This window comes from Pelobates fuscus, chromosome 4, assembly GCF_036172605.1.
Source record: "Pelobates fuscus isolate aPelFus1 chromosome 4, aPelFus1.pri, whole genome shotgun sequence".
NCBI lineage: Eukaryota > Metazoa > Chordata > Amphibia > Anura > Pelobatidae > Pelobates > Pelobates fuscus.
Genome location: NC_086320.1, coordinates 107,824,614 through 107,842,024, shown reverse-complemented (window position 1 = coordinate 107,842,024; position 17,411 = coordinate 107,824,614).

Genomic DNA, 17,411 nt, shown 5'->3' with positions numbered 1-17,411 from the left:
CAATTCGATATGTTAGAGCCGCACAGACTTTTAATAAGTTGTGACAAAAGTAATATTCACTAACTTCCCTACCATGCCAAATAGTAAAGAGCATTAACACTCCATAGGAAACCATAGAAACTGCAACTCAGATTCAAAGGCTTTAAAAAAAAAAAAAAAAACTTTCACAAAACGCAATGTCTAGTGAGACCACACATAAGGACTCTGTAGGGGAGCCCTGCAGATAAAACTCACTCTTTTGCTTATTTGTTGTATTATTTCTAAATGGAGAGATCTGATCTGGTTTTCTCAGTGCAAGAGAGCAGATTGGGTCTCTCTTATGACCTGCTAATGTCTCACATTTATGAGTATGTCTTTTTTGAAACTTTTTTCTTTACTAATTTTTGCAGCAAACATGGATGATGTGTTGCTGTTTGCAGCTATAATTTACCGGCTTACTCCTAAAATGTTACTAGTTTTGTACTTTCTATACACTTAGCTGGGAAATAGATCAACTTTCTGAGCTAAGTTACACCTAGAAGCCAACTAGTGATAAATCGTCAATATCACAAACCTTTAACCCCTTAAGGACCAAACTTCTGGAATAAAAGGGAATCATGACATGTCACACATGTCATGTGTCCTTAAGGGGTTAAACTGCCTTCCGAGCATAACTGATTTTAGAAACAGAGCAGTAATTGATGCTACAAATTGAATTGATGAGGTTGTTTATACTTATTTCCCGCTGTTATAAAATATCAGTAATTCATAACCTCAAAAGATTTTATGCATTTTATACGTCCACATAATATAATGTATAGCTGATTGGCTCTGTGCTCGAACTTCCAATGACATTTTTTTTTAGGCACACTACTTGAAAAAAATATAGTGTAAACATCACAAAAATAAACTCCCTCCTATTATATCTGATAAATGGAATGCCCCATTTCATACATTTATATCAAAATGTATAGTTAAATAAAACGTGTGCTAAAAAAAACGTAACAAGTTGTTTATTTGTACTATAAATCCCATAATGTAAGATTCATAGCCTCGTTTTTTTTTTTTGCCTTAACGTTCTGTGTTAACAGCATTTAATTCCCATATGATACATTGTATCACAGCTCCAAGAACAGAACTCACACTTCCTTCTCACATAAATACAAGACTTCTATAAACCCAGTCATCTCATTCTACACTATTTTAGTGTTGCTGTCAGAAGAATGTTATTGTGTTCTACACTATGTTCATAAAAGAACATGTCTTTAGGTTATTTCTTGCATCTTGAACTCTGTGATCTTGAGCAATGCACCATATTGTGCTGCTTTTTCAGAGATTGCATTTCCTTTAAATAGCCGTTAATTTCACCATTACTGTAGATGTTTAAACTTGATACCATTGTAGTTTGAATTCAAAGTCTTTGGATTCTGTCTTTGCAATTCTTTCAGGATATTTGCATTTTCATCTGGATTCCTTAATTTTCTTTAATAGATTTATGATTCATGCTGTTCTGCGATACACACTTTGTCTTGAGTGCATAGTTAGAAACTTTTTCAAAGCGTTTACATTCACTTTGAAAATAGAAGCAAAGTAAAATGTCACATGGGTGCAAATATGGATACTTATTGAATGTAATGTTCCCACGCAGTCTAAAAAGAGCATAACACATAAGAAAATGTTAATGACTTAATAATGGGGTCATTTGCACAGATATTTTCAGCAGTTATGGTGTAAGTTTATCTAAAAATAACAGTTACTTTGTAATTATTTTTAATGAAATTCAAATATCTTTGTAAATATATTTTATTATTCATTTACTTTAATATTCTTTTTGATAGTTGAAAACTAATTAAGAAAAAATAACATAAAAGAGTCAGTGAACACACACTGAATGTGAAAGAAAATAATTTGCTTATTAGGGTAATCACATAGCTATGAAATTTCATATATTACTCAGAATAATATCTAATTCTGTAAATAAAACACTTGGTTTAAATGTGACCGAATAATGTTTCTATAATGTTTACATCAACTTAACTTTAGTAAATGTATTAAATATTGACTTTGAAGTCAATTAAAATGCTGGTTTGATTTTTGAAAATGGATTATTAAACACAAAAATATAACCTCATAAAAGAGTTTTATTAATTAAATTTTTTTTAAAAATGTATGCTTATATTCTATTTTTATTTGTTTATGCACATTTTTGTTTCAGTATTCTGTAATGAGGTGAATTAAATAGAAAAAAAGTCTATTAAGCAATATTTTTTATTGGTATTTATAAAAAAAAGCCATACAGGTTGGTTTAGTGCTGTAGTTAAGATTAATCTTCAGAAGGGTACAGTTATCAGATATGTCAGTATTAACACCTGATGCAGCTAAGATGCTTGTCCATGCCGCTGTCCTCTCTCCTTGACTATTCTAATCTGCTTCTTAGTGGTCTTACATGTTCCCAACTTGCCCCGTTACAGTCTACAATGAATGTGGCTGCGAGGCTCATCCTACAGTCCGCCTCCACCTTCCACGATGCCCTCCTCTGTCAGTCCCTACATTGACTTCCCATAAGACATAGGGCTCAATCTAAGGTCATGTTACTTGCTTACAAATCTCTACACAATGCTGCTCCGACCTACCTATCCTCACTAATACACAAATAGTTTCCGTCTAGGACCCCATTGCTCTGCCGAAGACCTACGTCTAACCTCTGTTCATACTCCTACTTCTGATGCTCACCTTAAAGTCTTCTCTAGGGCTGCACCCGTCCCCTCTCTGTTAGATTTTCACCCAGTCTCCACTCCTTCAAAAAATCTTTGAAAATGTACTTCTTTATGTAAGCATATCAATTAAACTGTCAACAGATTTCCCTCCCCGCACCCTGTTTCCTCTCCTGCAACTGCCATCAGAACAAAACACTTAGCTTTCAGTTAATACTATCCTATGCTACTTTTCTATGATACCCTTACCTTTTGTGTCTCTATATCCCACTCCCTCTAGCATGTAAGCTCATTGAGTAGGGTCCTCAATCCCTCTGTTCCTGTGTGCCTAACTTGTCTGGCTACAAATACCTGTCTGTTACTCCACCTAATGTACAGCACTGCGGAATTTGTTGGCGCTATATAAATAATAATAATAGAGTACAAACAGATTGTCCTGGGAATTTCATTTCATATCAGATCTATTATGTTAAATATTTTTAACAAGTTTTATAAATATAATATACAATTAACAAGGGTAAAAACAAAAACATACAATAGAAAAAGAAAACAAATAACAAGAAGAGGAATAGTGCGTCCAATCCAATAACAATGACTCCAGTTATGCATATAGCAAGCATATACAATTATTTCAACCAAACCATCAGTATGACATCACATAGTTAGCATGGAATAAGGTTATATTATTACATATTCGTTGCTGTGGGGAGATATCCTTTAATGTGACATAATATAACAACACTGTAAGAGGAGTATCATTACCTCTGAATAGAGCTACAATTGGAAATAACCTGAATTAAAGAGCATATTACTTGCAAATACACTGCCTGGCAAAAAAAAAGTTGCTACCTGGATTTAACTAAGAAAATAGGTAAGAGCCTCCTATTGGATAGTTACTGCATGGGTAATTATCTTTCAGCTGGCAACAAGTTATTTAACCCCAACTGATGCAATGAGTAGCTTCTCATTTCTTAAACAACCATGTCGAAAGACACATCCCGTGGTCCCGTCCCATGGCTTTCTCTGCTAGATGCATGCCAAAAATCATTGGCATGCATCTAGCAGAGAAAACATCTAAGGAGATTGCAGAAACTACTAAAACTGGATTAAGAACTGTCCAACACGTTATTAAAAACTGGAAGGATAGTGGTGAACCATTGTCTTCGAGGAAGAAATGTGGTTGGAATAAAATCCTGACTGATCGTAATTGGCGATCACTTAAATGTTTGGTAAAATCAAATCATAGAAAAACAACAGTAAAACTCAGGGCTATGTTTAATAGTGAAAGTAAGAGCATTTCCACATGCACAATGCAAAGGGAACTCCAGGGATTGGGACTGAACGCTGTGCAGCCTTAAGAAAACCACTAGTCAGTGAGACTAATCGGAAAGAAAGGCTTCAATTTGCTAGGGAGCATAAAGATTGGACTCTGGAGCAATGGAAGAAGGTCATGTGGTCTGATGAGTCCAGATTTACCCTGTTTCAGAGTAGGGTAAGAAGAGAGGCAGATGAAGTGATGCACCCATCATACCTAATGCCTACTGTACAAGCCTGTGGGGGCAGTGCTATGATCTGGGGTTGCTGCAGTTGGTCAGGTCTAGGTTCAGCAACATAATGCGCCCCAAAAATGAGGTCAGCTGACTACCTGAATATACCGAATGACCATGTTATTCCATCAATGGATTTGTTCTTCCCTGATGGCTCGGGCATATTCCAAGATGACAATGCTAGGATTCATTGGGCTCCAATTGTGAATTATTGTGATTATTTTCACACGCGAATTGGCCACCACTAGTGATGTCGTGAACATAAAAGTTTCCGTTCGCGAACGCGAACTTCCGCAAATGTTCGCGAACGGGCGAACCCGGCGAACCGCCATAGACTTAAACAGGCAGGCAAATTTTAAAACCCACAGGGACTCTTTCTGGCCACAATAGTGATGGAAAAGTTGTTTCAAGGGGACTAACACCTGGACTGTGGCATGCCGGAGGGGGATCCATGGCAAAACTCCCATGGAAAATTACATAGTTGATGCAGAGTCTGGTTTTAATCCATAAAGGGCATAAATCACCTAACATTCCTAAATTGTTTGGAATAACATGCTTTAAAACATCAGGTATGATGTTGTATCGATCAGGTAGTGTAAGGGTTATGCCCGCTTCACAGTGACAGACCAAACTCCCCGTTTAACGCACCGCAAGTCCATTTGCACAACCGCAAACTCCTTATTTGCACAAGGTTGGATACCGATTGATGGTTCGATATTCTGAGCCCTCTCTGATTTACTGTACACGACTATTCGATATTCCCACAAATTTTATATAGCATTTTATGTTTGTTTGAGAACACCTTCAAAATATTGGATATCGCTAAAAATCATGATCAATATATACTTTCTCTACAAACCTCTAAAACTAACTAAACTACTCATCCATCCGCTATAACACTTTATCCCACCTAGAACTAGTGCCCAGTTAAAATACTTGACTCTTACTTACCCACACTCAGTCATGCCACACACATTTCACCACTACTCTCACTGAATCCCTCTGACTATGGCTAAATTCATTTTCTACATCAGAACACTACTCCTAAGATTGGGTTGTATCCATGTCTTGGGTCTTTCATTTAGAATAGGGGCAGCTTCGGTCTCCTTCAACACTGACACTCCAGTGCATATAATTAAAAGATTGGGCAGATGGAAATCCTCAGTCTACAACCAATATATTCCTCATCCGGAGAAAGAAATTAGGAAAGCTTTTAAAAGTAAATTTGATGCAATAAGTGTGTTTCTCTTTAATACCTTTTCACCCGCTTTGCATGAACCCGATTTACATATATTACTAATATGTTTCTGAACATATATATTATATTATTCACTCACTCACTCACTCTCTGGGCCGGCCTAAGACATCATGCTGTCTAGGTTCAACGATAAATGACTATGGGGGATAATGTATAATAAACACAGGTTACTGGCTATGGGGGAGGGGTAATGTATAATAAACACAGGTTACTGGCTATGGGAGGATAATGTATAATAAACACAGGTTACTGGCTATGGGAGGATAATGTATAATAAGCACAGGTTACTGGCTATGGGGGGATAATGTATAATAAACACAGGTTACTGGCTATGGGAGGATAATGTATAATAAACACAGGTTACTGGCTATGGGGGAGATAATGTATAATAAGCACAGGTTACTGGCTATGGGAGGATAATGTATAACAAACACAGGTTACTGGCTTTGGGAGGGATAATGTATACTATACACAGGTTACTGGCTATGGGGGGGGGGTTAATGTATAATAAACACAGGTTACTGGCTATGGAGGGATAATGTATAATAAACACAGGTTACTGGCTATGGGAGGATAATGTATAATAAACACAGGTTACTGGCTGTGGGGGGATAATGTATAATAAACACAGGTTACTGGTTGGGGGATAATGTATAATAAACACAGGATACAGGTTATGGGGGAGATAATGTATAATAAGCACAGGTTACTGGCTATGGGGGATAATGTATAATAAACACAGGTTACTGGCTATGGGAGGATAATGTATAATAAACACAGGTTACTGGCTATGGGAGGGATAATGTATAATAAACACAGGTTACTGGCTATGGGAGGGATAATGTATAATAAACACAGGTTACTGGCTATGGGGGGATAATGTATAATAAACACAGGTTACTGGCTATGGGAGGGATAATGTATAATAAACACAGGTTACTGGCTATGGGGGGATAATGTATAATAAATACAGGTTACTGGCTATGGGAGGATAATGTATAATAAACACAGGTTACTGGCTATGGGGGGATAATGTATAATAAACACAGGTTACTGGCTATGGGAGGGATACTGTATAATAAACACAGTTTACTGGCTATGGGAGGGATAATGTATAATAAACACAGGTTACTGGCTATGGGGGGTAATGTATAATAAACACAGGTTACTGGCTATGGGAGGGATAATGTATAATAAACACAGGTTACTGGTTATGGGAGGGATAATGTATAATAAACACAGGTTACAGGCTATGGGGGGAAATGTATAATAAACAAAAAATAAATAAATAAAAAAAATAAAAAATAAAAAGAATGCAGCTTCAGAATTATTCTAAATTATATGCTGTCTAGGAGGTGGGAGGGTCTGCTGCTGATTGGCTGGATTGTGTCTGATGACTGTGAGGTACAGGGTCAAAGTTTACTCAATGATGACGAATAGGGGGCGGACCGAACATCGCATATGTTCGCCGTCCGTGGTGAACGCGAACATGCGATGTTCGCCAGGAACTATTCACCAGCGAACCGTTCGGGACATCACTAGCCACCACAGAGTCCAGACCTTAACCCCATTGAGAAACTTTGAAATGTGCTGGAGAAGGCTTTGCGCAGTGGTCCGAATCTCCCATCATCAATACAAGATCTTGGTGAAAAATTTATGCAATACTGGACAGAAATAAATCTTGTGACATTGCAGAAGCTTATCGAAACAATGCTAATGCCTGTCATGCCTTAATTATGATATCCTCTTACTTCCTGGTTCCACGGAGCTTAGCCACACCTCTTTATGACACGGTCTCCCTATTTAATCTGACCGCACCAGCTGATCGACGCTGGATTATTGAACTACGTTCCGTACTCACGAACCGGCTGCAACATCGTTGTGAAAGCCCTCTGTTACCGGACCGGACTGGAAGACTTCAAGTTCCCTTCACCTTTCCTCATCCACGACTAAATCTGAACTCTCTCCATTCAGGATAAACCGCCTCTGAGGAGATCTCGGGAACCAGTGTTCTATGTGCCGGAAGCTAAGTAAAACCTCTGTGATAAGCGTTGCATCTCAAAGCTGTTATTTCCTGTCTCCAAAGTCCTTCGTTAAAACAAACCCGTTACAGCTAACTTCAACTCATACTTTGTCTCAGTTAGCTGCATCTGTCTTACTTCAGTTAAAGTCTATGGAACAGCTATTGTAACTTCTTATCACCTAATTAATTAATACTACTAAAGGACTCTTTCTGATTCAGTCACCGTTTACTACTTAAAGCTACAGTGCATATAATTGTGGACTTCAGTTATCGTTTACTACTTAAAGCTACAGTGCATATAATTGCGGACTTCAGTTATCGTTTACTACTTAAAGCTACAGTGCATATAATTGTGGACTTCAGTTATCGTTTACTACTTAAAGCTACAGTGCATATAATTGTGGACTTCAGTTATCGTTTACTACTTAAAGCTACAGTGCATATAATTGTGGACTTCAGTTATCGTTTACTACTTAAAGCTACAGTGCATATAATTGTGGACTTCAGTTATCGTTTACTACTTAAAGCTACAGTACCTGTAAATTGGAATTAAAGTCAATACCTTTTACTTTTTATAATAAATATTCAAACTATAAGAAATCTGCAGTTGTGTTCCTTCATAACAAATGTTTAGACGTGACAATGCCAATGTGTGCCGTAATCAAAGTTAAAGGCGGTCCAACAAAATATTAGAGTGTGTGACCTTTTTTTTTGGTGGCAACTTTTTTTTTGGCTAGGCAATGTATCATCTCCCACATCTTTTTACAGGAAGTTAATGTGTTGGAGGTTGAAAATGACAAAATGTGTCATGCTATGTAATGAATAACACCTGGGTCACTTAAGGAGAAAGTACTAACTTCCAGAATCTTGCATGGGGTAATTTCATAGCAAGAAATATAATATAGTATATAGGAATATACCTGAAATTCATTTGTGAGTGGTCTTTAGAAGATCTGATCAAATTGTTTGAAATCTAAGTCTAAAAGAGCTAAATAATTAGTTTTAATAAGTTTTTCCAGACTGAGGCTTTGGCATTATCACTAGATTTGTAAAAAAGTTCCAAGGATGCAACATTGTCTCCAACACAGTAAACATGACCCAGGAAAAATAATGGTTAATCTGTTGGTGGTCATGTACCAACAGAAATTTTTTTTCTTAAAGAGTTCATAATTGTTACTGCATTTGGAAGGTGGCAAACTGTATGAAGGTATACGGGATGGCTCTTCTTCAATTTGTTTTCCTCAACCTGCTTTTTAGGTTGGGTTTTATTTGTAGCGGATACAGGAGATGTGGTCCCATACTTGGGTTCCAGACCTATCCCGCCCAGCATTAGTTCTTTATCCTTAGGGAAAATGTAGCAGAGAGCCAGCTTTTCATTCCAACATTACCCAAATAGTGTCAAGGATCACCCAGAGAGAGATCTTCTTCAGAGGTTCGCCCCACAAATATTTGCCAGACACTTGATAAAGTGAGGAAGAGAAATGTACACTTTATTTAGACTAGTACCAAGTTTTAATCCATGTATTTGTCTGTACAGTGAAGACAAGTCCTCCAATAGCAGTATGGACTCGGGATAGCAACAATCACACCACAACACTTAATTAAATGGTCACTATTTCTTAACATAGTTGTTCTAGTGTCTACAACCTGTCCCTACAACCATTTTAGTAAAAAAACTGTAAACACAGCATTTATACCTTTTTAACTGGGCTGGGGGGAAGCGGGGCGCAGGGGAGAGCAGGGGAGGTCGTCCCCTTAAATGAGCTTTTAACATTTTAGTGTAAAGAATACACATTTGTATTCCTGACACTATAGTGTTAATATTTCTTTAAATTACAACCAATGTGAATGCAGCACTGTGTTTACAAGGAATGTGGGGACAGACAATTACAAGGACATAGACCACATAGTTACATAGTTTCATAGGCTGAAAAGAGACATGTCCATCAAGTTCAGCCTTCCTCACATCTGTTTTTTGCTATTGATCCAAAACAAGGCAAACAAATCCTTCTTAAAAACCCTACACTTACCCTACACTTAAAAAATTATCATTGAATATTATGTTTTTGCAAGTATGCATCTAGTTGCTGTTAAAACATTTGTACAGACTCTGATAAAACCACTTCTTAAGGCAGAGAATGCCACAATCTTCTATTTTGCAGTCTAAATCCAAGACCTCATGTCCTATGTATAGTCCTGTTTGTGAATAGATTTCCAGACAATGGTTTGTATTGGCCCCGGAAATATTTGTATGATGTTATCATATCACCTCTGAGGCGCTGTTTTTCTAAACTAAAGAGGTTTAAATTTGTTCTTTACAGCTAAAATGTTTAATTCCTTTTGTTAATTTTTTAGCCCGCCACGGCACTTTTTCTAGTGACATAATATCCTTATTTATTTTTATTTATTTATAAAATATTTTACCAGGAAAGATACATTGAGATTTCTCTCGTTTTCAAGTATGTCCTGGGTCCACAAATCATTGCATTGTTACAGTTAGTGTACAATAAAATACAAAATTAATATACAATATATACAACATTTAACATAGAACAGGTAGGAAAAATATAATCAACCATGACAGGTACATTCTGTTTTGAGGTATGTAGAGATGGATCTCTTAAAGGACTTTAAACTTAGGGAAGATTTTAATTTGTGCGGGAGGTCGTTCCACAAATGCGGTGCTCTGTAGGAGAAGGAGGATCGGGCTGCTTTCTTTTTATATTGAGGTAGACTAAGTAAAGTGTTGGTACTGGATCGGAGGTTGTAGGAAGTGGGAACAGCCGGGGAAAGCATTGCGTTCAGGTAGGGTGGGAGTTTCCCAGAAAAGCTCTTAAACACAAGGCTAGAAAGATGAAGGGTGCGTCTGGATTCCAGCGACAGCCAGTTTAGTTCTTTTAGCATGTCACAATGGTGGGTCCTGTAATTACATTGTAGCACAAATCGGCAGAACGAGTTATACAATGTGTTGAGTTTATTAATGTGGGATTGCGATGCAGATGCATATACTACATCCCCATAATCAATGATTGGCATCAGCATTTGCTGTACAATCTTTTCCTTTACTGAAGGGCTTAGGCAGGATTTGTTTCTGTACAGGGCACCTAGTTTTGGATAAAGTTTAGATGCAAGCTTTTCTATGTGCAGGCCAAAAGATAGATTGGGGTCTAACATCATACCCAAGTATTTGAAAGAGTGGACTGCGGTCAGTGTGCCATTTGAAATTGTTTTGATGGATAGGTGAGAATTGTGTAATTTGTGTAATTTAGGTACTGTTCCAAAGATCATTGTGACAGTTTTGTCAGTGTTCAGGAACAGTTTGTTTTTTGCGATCCACTTTTCAACCTCTGTAAACTGGTCTTGGAGCACAGCCTCAAGCTGCGGTAGATCGGAATTGCTCGCATAGATTACCGTGTCATCTGCGTACATGTGTACATTTGAGGATTTGCAGACATTAGGCAGATCATTTATAAATAATGAAAATAGTAGGGGGCCGAGAATGGAACCTTGGGGAACACCACATGTGACTGGGAGAGGGAGGGAGTCGCTGTCAGAAATGGACACATATTGCGAGCGTTCCGATACATACGATCGAAACCAGTTTAGCGAATGATCACCAATACCTGAGTTTTTGAGTTTGTGCAGTAGAATGTCGTGGTCTACTGTGTCAAAGGCCTTAGCAAAATCAAGGAAAATAGCTCCAGTTAGGTCTCCTTGTTCCATGCCAGTTTGGATGTCATTGCAAACTTTTAAGAGGGCAGTTGTAGTGGAGTGATTCTGGCGAAAGCCCGATTGATCAGGGGTCAGATAGTTTGATTGTTGGTAATACTCACATAGTTGCGTATGGACACATTTTTCTAAGATTTTTGACAATACCGGGAGCAATGATATAGGGCGATAGTTAGAAACCAAGGTAGTGTCACCACTTTTATGGATAGGCACTACTCTTGCAGTCTTCCAAAGTTTGGGTAAGTATCCAGACACCAAGGATTCATTAATTAGAGTTGCGACGGGTTTAGCAATTGCCGGTGCACTGAGCTTCAACAGCATTGCTGGGATTTGGTCAGGTCCGGACTGGTTTTTCATTTTTAGATTATTAAGATGTTTTTCAATGACACTAACAGGTACAGGTCTAAAAGTGAACTTGTCTATATTGGGCGTTTGCAAATTTAGTGAGACCTGATCCACATTTGTAGTTTCAGGATGCGTGCCATTTATTAGCTTGGCAATCAGGGCAGTAGAGCATCCGACAAAATAATTGTTAAAGGCATTTGCTACATCTAAGGGAAGTTTCAGGGTTTGGTTATCCACTTTGACAGTGGAGGGTTGGGAGTGGATTGGGGGAGTTTGTAGTTTATTTATGACTTTCCAAAAGTTTCTAGGGTTTGAGATGTTATTGTTCAGATTGTCATAGAAATATTGGGCTTTGGCCAATTTTGTTTGTTTTGTGCATATATTTCGCCATTGTCTATATGCACAGTGATCATTCATAGAGCCAGTACGCTTAAACTTTGACCACAAAGAATCCCGAAACTGGTACATTTGGATGAGGTCAGCTGTGATCCAGTTCATATGTGCTCCTTTTACTCTCACCTTACGCAGCGGGGCATGCAGATTCCAGATTTGTAGGAGTTCAGACTGAAAGAATTCAACAGCACAGTCTAGATCCGGGATAATGTTTAATCTGTGCCATGGGAGGTTCTTGATGTCCTTTAGAAAGGATTCAAGATTAAATTTTTTGAAGGACCTTGTTATTTTAACCTTGGGAGCGGATTTAATAGCCTTAATTTTGCGCACACAGTACACTAAACAGTGATCACTGAAAGTGTTTGGGAGAACACCGGCCTCCTGGATTCTATCAGGAGCAGTAGAGAGAATCCAATCTAGCAGGGTATGGTTAAGGCTTTTAATGTTTATGCGAGTTGGGGAGGAGATTAATTGTGTTAGCTGCAAAGTCTTAAAACGGGTTTACGAACTATTATTTTTAGGATTCAGCCAATCAATATTAAAATCTCCAAAGACCAACAGTTCACTTTTAGGGTTTTGAGCAATGGTTTCACTAAGGAGATGGGCTATGTCAGAAAGAGTATGCACAGGGGAGCTAGGTGGGCGGTAGATTCCTGCAACAATGATTGATTTACTGCACGGGATCTCAATTGTGCCAGAGAGGAAATCAAAGGTTGCAGGAGGATTAAGCTTTTGTAAAGGGGTAAACTTTATGGAATTGTCAACATAAATAACAATGCCTCCTCCTCTCTTTGCTCTGTCATTTCTAAAACATGAAAGCTAATGCACATTCATATCAAATGACTCCTTATCTAAGAGGAAATCAAGACATATGGTAAATGAGAGAGTTAGTTTATACTGAAACCAGACTTCTAGGCCACTAATGTGTGACTTCTCACACCTTACAGAGTAGCTCTGTTGGGGTCCCAGCTTTAAAGAGGAATTTAGGTTGTAAGCTCTGACCTCCCATACAATCAAATTAATCCCTTTTGAAATTGACAATATCACCTTTACCGGGCAGCCAATTCCTATGTGCACTACACAAATTACATTAAATGTCAACATTCTATAGTGCAACAATGAATTGTGTACCCTTGTGTTGGGAGTGGGAGACGGCTCTCATGTCTCTACCTTGCGTATCGACACTTGTTTATTCTTTGCCTTCCCACCCACTGCGCTCATGTAGTAAACCAATGAAGGGATCTGAGTGATATTTCGGCAAAGTGTGCGCTCAGATATAAGCTATTCGGTGATATTACTTTTGTTGAGCTCCTAAGGTATTAAAATTTATTTTGTATATTGTGTATTTTTCTGTAGAGGATCCTGGGAGGAAAAGCCCTGTATTATTGTATGGAAGACCCCATGTAGGGGTTTGTACATAAAAGCTGTGTGTGGCCAAAATAAAATCAGTTGACTACCAGAACTGTGTGTCGTCCAGTTACTGGGGGAATGGGCTATATCTACTAAACAGTGCTTCCCTTCCAGCTCCAGAGGATTACAGCAGAGATATTCAGTCTCAGCATTACAGCTCCGCTACACACATCTGCCTTCCTCCAAAGCCCTAGAGCTTTGTTTATATTAACTTTCTTTAGTTGCTGCAGCCCATTATCTTGAGTCATCCAATTACAATTTTTCTGTAAGTTTTTTGCAGCAATTATTTACATATCCATAGCCGTAGGTTCTTCCTTAATATATACTGAGGAGAAAAAGTTATTTACAATTTCTGCCTTTTCATGGTTTTCATTTACTAAGACCCCTATCCCAGTTTTTAGTGTACCTTTATTCATTTTTTTTTTTTTTTTTTTTTTTTATGTACTTAAAAAAGTGCTTTGCGGCTGGTTTTGCTCTCTAACTATCACTTTCTCATTTTAGTTTAGCGAATCTTATCACCTTTTTTGCAAGCATTATTGGCTTCCTTATATCTTTTATAGGATGCCTCTAATTTGTCAGATTTAAAGGCTTTAAATGCCCTTTTTTTGCATTTCTTGATTCACTTTCCCACTAAGTCATATTGCTTTCAATTTGTTTCTTTTAAATTTATTACCCAATGGAACATAATGATACATGCACCTTTCTAATGTTTGTTTGAAGATATTCCATATATCCTCAGATGTTTGTTTTTTTTCACTAAAAAGAGTTTATGCTAGTCAATATATTGTAAAGCTTCCCTTAACGTATTCCTTTTGCTGAACTACTAGTCCATCTGTCCCAATTTCTGATAATAGTAATTAAAAATTTCCAATAATAATCATGTTCCCCAGATTTGCAGCTTTCTCAATTTGCTCAAACAGCTGTTCTTCCTCATCAATATTATTATTAGGTGGTTAGAACATGTCCTGGCCAAGCAGATATTTACCCATAAAGCTTCCACATTTTCCTTGTCACATTCCACTTGCTTGAGATTTGAATTTAACTCATGGTTGACATACAAACATACCCCACCATCTCTCCTGTTTTTTATATCCTTCCTAATGTGTTACCATTTAAGTTATCTGCACAGTCATGTGTCTCATCCCACCATTTTTCTGTTATGTCTATAATGTCATATTACTTAGTGTATTGCCTCTAGTTCCCCCATTTTGTTATTCAGGCTCCTTGCATTCTTATTATTCTTATGTTTCTTTCTTTTGAGATCCTATATGTATACATATCGCAATTTTTTTTTTTATAGGAAGAATTTTTTTTAAAAATGGTCAAAAAAAATGTTTCTCAATTTTCCATTCAATAATTTCTACACACCAAATCAAGTAAATAAGACTAACTTAACGTAGATTCACCAATTAGTCCTGGTTGTTAAAATGGAGTAAATTGCCCTTTTAAAGCTAAAACTTTGCAACATTTGGCATGCTGAGGTTAAAACTGTTATAGTAGTCACAAAATCCAAAACTGCTACACTTAAGTATATATTTGTAGAGTACACCCACCAGACTACGTAATTAAAATCCTTTTGACACTTTTCATTTACCAATTTTATCACAAACCTATGTCAAATTAGTAGTTTTTTTTTTTTAGTTTTTTTTGGGGGGGGGGGGGGGTTGGGGGGAGGGGGGGGTCCCACTACTGCAAATGCTACTTATTTGTATTCTGTTACTGTTCTCGAGTATATTGATATCCTACGTATATACCCTATTTCCCCAAATCCTGACCCTAATCTAACCGTAAAACCAACCCTTAATCCAACTCATATTCCAACCTATAATCCAAGCCATAATCCAAGCCTTAATCTAACAGAGAAACCAACCCCTAATCCAATTTATATTCCAACCTATAATCCAACCCATAATCGAACTGTGAAATCAACCCCTAATCCAACTCATATTCCAACCTATAATCCAACCCATAATCTAACCGTGAAACCAACCCCTAATCCAACTCATATTCCAACCTATAATCCAATTTATAATCAAACCCATAATCTAACTGTGAAATCAACCCCTAATCCAACTCATATTCCAACCTATAATCCAAGCCATAATCCAACCCATAATCTAACCGTGAAACCAACCCCTAATTCAACTCATATTCCAACCTATAATCCACCACCTTTTCCTACCACTAAGCCAACCCATAATCTAATCTCTAATCCTATCCATAAACCAGCCCTAATCTTACATATAATCTAATCCTAGTCTGACCCTAATTCAACCCATAATCCTACCTGTAACCCCACCCTCTAATCCCAGTCCTAATCCCACCTCTCAATGGATTTCCTCTGCTGATGTCAGGGATATCCTTGTTCACACAGTACAGCGAGCTCAGTAAACTTTTTGTGCTGTGTGATTGCAGCATGAGAGGATAGCTCTTTCTTCCTGAAACTTGGGGGGGGGGGCAGTGGCAGGTGTGAGGAGGTGGGGACAGTGATATTTAAAATTACTGCAGTAGCACAATCATGCTACTGAGGCATTTAGAGAGCTATGTACAGATTTACTTTGAGTGCTGCTCATAGCTCATCTGTCAGTCTTGGGTCATTAACTGTGACAGCTGCTGATAAACACCTGGGGTACCTTGGTGCCAGCAGGGATTTAACCATTGCTGGTAACTTCATGGCATGGTGGTCTATGCCATCTCAGGGCACTAAAGCCATTCACTGCATAGACCATCATGTGGTTCTTTAAATGGTTAAACTTTCCGGATTATATTGATCCAGCACGCAGAATAGTATCACACCCTAGAACTAAGGGTAACATCTTACCGGGCCTTATGAATGGCCGGACTTAACGTACCTGAGAATAATCAGAAAACCAGCCGAGGTCAGTGACACAAAACGAGACACAGTGATAAGGAAAATCCAAAAGTCAAGGGTACCAGAAATCAGGGAAGTCAAAACGAAGCCAAAGTCAAAAACCAGAAAAACACACTCTCGGATAACCATCTAAGGGAAGCCACAACAGAGCAATGAGCTAAGGAATAATTGAGTTTAAATAACCCTCTTGCAGATCTAATTGACTGTACCTAGCCCTTGACCCCAAAACGTGCGTGTGCGTCTTTTGTGTGATGTCACTCACACGTCGATGTTGTCTTTACCGTGGGGCTATATAATTGTGTGAGTCCGCAGCGGCCAGCGTGCACCAGTCAAGCATCATGGCAGAAGACCGCCAAGCGGCACTACCCTCAATCTTCAGAAGGTAATTATTTATTTTTACCACATGGATACGAAGGATACATGACATAAACCAGATAACAAGCAGATGAAAGGTGGGAAAGCATACATTACAGTATTAGATATCAAAGTTATAATAGTATGACAGAGTCATAACAGATCTTTTGTCACAGGGGTTTTGGATGGCTGCCTCCAAGGGCGACAAATTGGGCATGCACCCACAAGATAAAGTTGGTATAGTATAAAGATCATGTCTAACTTGAAAGTTAGACAACTTTGTCTTCCCATTGGGACACATTTAAGTTTGTGATTAACTGTCAGTGTTTGCAATGGTGCCACTCAGGATATATCGTAAAGCCACAACATGTTTAGAAAGGGAGTACCAAGTCACCCTCAATAATTGGAAAAATCCTAAAGTGTATTTCTATCTACAGTGAATGGGAAAGTTGGATAGGGTGAAGCATCACTTCCTCGATGTCTACCCAGGCATAGAAATTCCATGCATAGGCAAATAAAAGAGTCTGGACCATTATAGAAGCTTGGTAATGTCACAAAATATTTGAAAGCCCTAAACCCAATTTTGTTCTATGACTGTATAAAGTGCACAAGACTATTCTCTCTTTCTTATATGCTTGGATTAATTTGCTAATATGAGCTTGAATGTCTCTCAATTGCTGCAATTGAAAATGAATCAGAATAGTCCCAAAGATATACAAAAACAATAACATCATTATAACTATGGCACAGCATCCCCTCCATGAAATCCCATAGTCGTTTCATTGTA